The 5,000-nt window shown below is 34.1% G+C and overlaps 2 protein-coding genes across 2 annotated transcripts in view; one reads left to right on the top strand and one right to left on the bottom strand.

Moving 5' to 3' along the window:
* Window positions 1-4,589, top strand: part of LOC143280157 (inositol monophosphatase 3-like) — a 19,147-nt gene extending 14,558 nt beyond the window's left edge. Inside the window, exon 5 of the mRNA XM_076584741.1 lies at window positions 1-4,589. This exon is cut by the window's left edge and continues 5,917 nt beyond it. The gene's annotated coding sequence lies outside the window, so the exon portion shown is untranslated.
* Window position 4,590: 1 nt separating this feature from the next.
* Window positions 4,591-5,000, bottom strand: part of LOC143280156 (uncharacterized) — a 32,447-nt gene continuing 32,037 nt past the window's right edge. The window contains exon 19 of the mRNA XM_076584740.1: window positions 4,591-5,000. This exon is cut by the window's right edge and continues 744 nt beyond it. The gene's annotated coding sequence lies outside the window, so the exon portion shown is untranslated.

The raw sequence follows: 5,000 nt of genomic DNA, 5'->3' as shown, positions 1-5,000 counted from the left end.
TGTCTTTCAGTTTGGTTGGTTTTGCTTTGCAAAGTATTGTTTAAAGTTTTTACAAGTTCTAAGAAGACAATTTTTGTATGTTTGTGAAATGTATTTCTGTAAAAAGTTCTAATAAGGTCATGTTCTTTTATATTGTTAAACTGACTACCCATTTTGATATGGTTTTGTATCATGAACACAAATGTTACATTGCTGTGGGTGACACAATATGGGTAAATCATGGGTTAAAACATTTAAATATATGGTTTAAAAAAATTGTTTTTGAGGTGATCTTCCCAAAAGGTGATGTGAAAGAACAGTTTTGGAATTGAAGTGTGATTCAAGGTATGTGTCTACAATCACTCAACAAAATCACAAGCAAAAATAAATGTAGACATTTTTATTTGCATTTTGATGGTGAAACATCTCTTGAGAACTTTCAGTCTTTATATGGCTGCAGATTGTCATCTCTTATATGCCGATGTAAGATGGATTATAGGCATGTAGATTTGTGTTTACATAATTTTCTCTCAAAGGGGCAGACAGACGAACATTCATTTGTTGGTGATTGTGCAGCATTGGCTGGCAAAATGGAAAGCAGTTAATTAAAATGAACTTTCATCTTTCTTCTGCACAGTGTTTCCATAATTTCCCATTTCATTAATTTTTTTTCCAGCAGCACATGCAATTCATTGTTAGTCTGTCTGCTTGCTTTTTCTTTTCCAGCGAAGATAATGCACACTTATACCATATAAATACACACGATGCAGCTGAACTTCTTATTACCCTCACACATGCGACAGAAATAACCAGTTATGGCAGTGAATACATGTTCCATTTTGTATTACAGCATAACACAAGTCAAGAGTACAAGTGAACATTTCAGTAGTAAACTGCTCCCATTTTTCAGACTTGTGGCTCTCCATGGAGAAAGGTAAAAAATACATGAGGGGAGATTTAAAATATTGGAACCAAGGGAAACTAAGCTTATCATGTAATGCTGGCAACCACACCATGGCAGTTTTTGCCTCTGGTGCGCGCGCACACACACACACACGAAGAGAAAGTCTCTGCCTGACAAAGGTCAGCCTGAGAAAAGACCAAACAGTAGCACAGTACCTAAGCCATTAAGGACAGACAAAACATGTACAAAGGTTAGCCTGGAAAGAAAGAAATGACACTAAACTATTTGAGGACAGACAAGGAAGACAGATAAAATATGCATAAAACTACTTATGGAGGGAACATTATGACAAAGAACAGCCTGAGGAATGACGAGAAGATATACACAAAATGAAGGGAAAGTATATCACGACATGATCAAGGCCTGAAGAAAGACAAGAAGCTTACGAAAAGAACATATCTCATTATCTGTTATGTACATTGACATCTCATTTCGAAGACGAACGGTAAAACCACAGAAATTAAGACCAGTATCACCTCTCATATCTAAATACTTTAACATAATACAGAGAGAATGCAAATTCTATTTACAGGCTATTGCATCAATAACTATGGTCTAATTTACCCAACTTGGCTCCTAATGCTAATGTAACATAATGGTAAGATTTGAGCTCGACATCAAGCCCCAACATTATATTTAAGCCTGAAATGTGTATACACATAACATGAAAAGAGTGCAAGCTAATAGGTTGCTGACCTCCAGTGATTTAGCATTTTCCAGCCTTGGACTGACCTTGATATTGGCTCCATCCATTATTACCTATGAAGTTAGTTCCACTATTTCCACCCACCATAATTTATTGACGATTGGCATTTTATCTTCACACACAACAAAAAAAAAAAAAGACAATGTGGGCTGTTGACAAATCGGTGTAAATCGCCCAGATGTGCACTGTCATGCAGGTATGTTGTCTAGTATTCCCAAGTTAGAGAAAAAAAAAGAAAAAAAGGCTGTGAAATTTAACCAAGGTAAATATTACTATCTGCATAAAATAACTGTACCCCAAAAAAGAAAAGAAAAAAAATTTTTGTTTCAGCAATTCCATCTTCAATGAAATACAACAACAAAAAAACCTCACTTCCCTCATCATCCCACACCGTTACAGAACTTAAATTACATCATCTCTCTTATTATTTCGTCCCACATCCCTGCACTATAAATTTGCCCCATTCTGACAGACACGAACTCAGCCCAGACCGAGTTCCTGAGCAGCTTGATTGAAATCCGTTGCGTGTAAACTGATTCATTTTAATGACTTGCATAGTTGCTAAAATGACTTGTGCATTGAAACCAAATGAAACAATAAAATTGAAAATAAAGACACGCCCTTTGTCACTTTACCTTTTCACAGACAGATTTGAATGGATTACAATTTTTTTTCTGCACTTTTTAACTATTTTGGTAAGTTGTTTGACAGGTATATATGTACCCAATTACAGATCTCCCTCTGCCCCAATGCTCTTTATAAAAAAATTATTAAAAAAAAAAAAAAAAAAAAAAAGATGTAAAGATATACACAGACAAAAGCCACCTCAAGTTTTGAATAACCATGCAACAAAACAAAATGCAGTCATATGAAAACAGAGAAGACAGAAAAATTAATCAATAAAATCTGGACACACGTACCATATTGATTATACATTAGAAAAGTTACTCGTGTAAAATGGCAGCAAACAAAAAATAAGAATTTATAAAATAAGCTGTGAACATATTTTACTGAGTATGAATCTTTTTTTTGATTTTTCTGGAAAAACTGGTTTTTTGGAGAGACCTGTGAGGGATAAATATGGTCACACAGTGCAAACAGTTTAAAAAAAAAAAAAAAAAAAAAAAAGTCTTTCTTTACACTTGCTTAATACATGTGATAGACACAATCATAGATCACTTGCATTTAGTTTTCTAAACGCATCATGGAACAAACAATTTTTTTTTTTTTTTTAAACATGAAGATCTGAGCATCTTATCAGTTTCTCTAAGAGCTGTACTTCTATTTTCGTTTTGCCATAATCAATATTAGTTTGGGCTGAGCCTGACATGTACACAGCAATTTTACTTTATTATCAACCAATTCATACACAAAATATTTTACAAACCCGGACAAAAAGTGCACACTACTGCATTGCAGTGGTCACCTTTTGAACAGATTTGTTCTGCATAAGACAGTCATCACTGTACTATCAAACTAAATTATTTCTTTAAACAGGTAGGCATTCAGCTGACTGTCCAACTATTCTTGGATCATTGCATGCTATTGTTGATCACTATTTCCATGGAGACCAGTGCTACGCATCCCAAAGGCAAATTTGGCCATCAGAACTAACAACATCAGTCATTACGCCATTTTTATGCTAAATTTGACCTTTCTGCTTGTAATCTGTACGTATCACAAACTTCACCACACTTAAGTTTCTCTTACTGAGATAATAAAGTTATCCTGGTTAATTTTTTAATGAGCATGGTAGAGTCAATGAAATGAGCATGACAGAATGAATGAAATGACTTTTTTTTTTTTTTTTAAATGAGCATGATACAGTCAATGAAATGTGCATGATAGAATGAATGTGATGAGCAAGGTATAAAAAAGAAAGTTAATGGAATAAGCATGAACAATGACTGAAATAAGCACACAAATCAATTAATATTAATGAGTGTGGTGAATCAAGAAAGGAAGAAGGTGAAATGAGAAAAATAAAATGACTGAAATGAATGTGATCAAATCAAACAAGTCAAACAAATTGCATGGAATGAATGTAGAAAAAACAACAAAACAATGTGCATGATAAAATTAAATGAACATATCAGAATCAATGAAACGAGTGTGGAACAATGAAATCAGCATGTCAAAATCAAATTAGCATACCAGAAGCAAAGAAATGAGCATCATAAAGAATTCAATGAGAATATCAGAACAAATGAGCATAATAAAGAATGCAAAAATGAGAATATCAAAATCAATGAAGTGAATGTGGGAAAAAAAAAGAACACCCAAAAACCAACAAAATAAACCCATTGAAATGAGTGGTGGAATGACTGATGTAGAATCAGTGGAGTGAAATACGGAACCACCACAATTTGATGCTCCAGCTGGATGGGATGTCTTGGCCCCAAGTCTTCCAACTTGTAATGAAGATACAGATTTTCTGTTGAAGTCAGCAACAACTGTTACATCAACCCCCTTTTTCGCTTTGAACATCAGCCAAGGCTACTAGGTCAAGGTCATGTCCTATGTAAAACATGGAACAAAGGGGTAATTACGTAACTTTAAAAAAAAAGTAAATTTAAAAAGAATTTTTTTTTTTTTTAAAAGAAGAGAAAAAAGCAATGTTTCCCATGTGTCATCAAATGCAATGCCATTTCAGGTAAAACTATTCATAATTGCTCTAGATGGGTTTACCTGTACAGCATGTTCTAAAAAAAATAATTCCAGAATTGGGTATTCCCTGTCTGTCAGTACATGTGACCTTCCATGGAGCGAAAGTGAAAACGGAAGGCAACCACCACTGTATAAGAGAATTTTATCACACAAAAACTGAAATAAAACAAATCAAATAACAAAAGACTCGCTTTTAGAGACGGAGTTTCATCACAGTAAAATGAAAAAACAAACAAAAAAAAAAAAGGAAATTGACCTTCCGTGGAATAAAAGAGAAAATGGAAGGCAACCAGCGCTGAGGGCAGTGTGTCACAAAAAAAAAAAAAAAAAAAAAAAAGGTTACAAAAGGTTTGTATGTAGAAAGTTTGGTCTCAGTAGAATGTTCCAAAGCAAAAGTAGAGAATAAGAAGACAGAAAAAAGAAAACTGCGAATCAAACTGAGTTTCTGAAAAATTGCTGTACCTGGAGAGACGTACACACAAAAACTTGGTCCCACTCAAGTTTGCTTTTGTCCCCAAAACAAATATTTCTCATTGCAAAACACCTACCCTCAATACCCACCCACAAAAAGAACAAATGAAAAAAGAAAAGAAAAAAGAAACTCAAAATACCCGATGCAAAATTTCGTCTTTGTCACTTTTTACAGATTAGTCTCATGCAATGCCAGTTTCTAAGGTGACACTG

The sequence above is a fragment of the Babylonia areolata genome, chromosome 3 (assembly GCF_041734735.1).
Source record: "Babylonia areolata isolate BAREFJ2019XMU chromosome 3, ASM4173473v1, whole genome shotgun sequence".
Lineage (NCBI taxonomy): Eukaryota > Metazoa > Mollusca > Gastropoda > Neogastropoda > Buccinidae > Babylonia > Babylonia areolata.
This window is presented reverse-complemented; position numbering and strand designations above follow the sequence as displayed.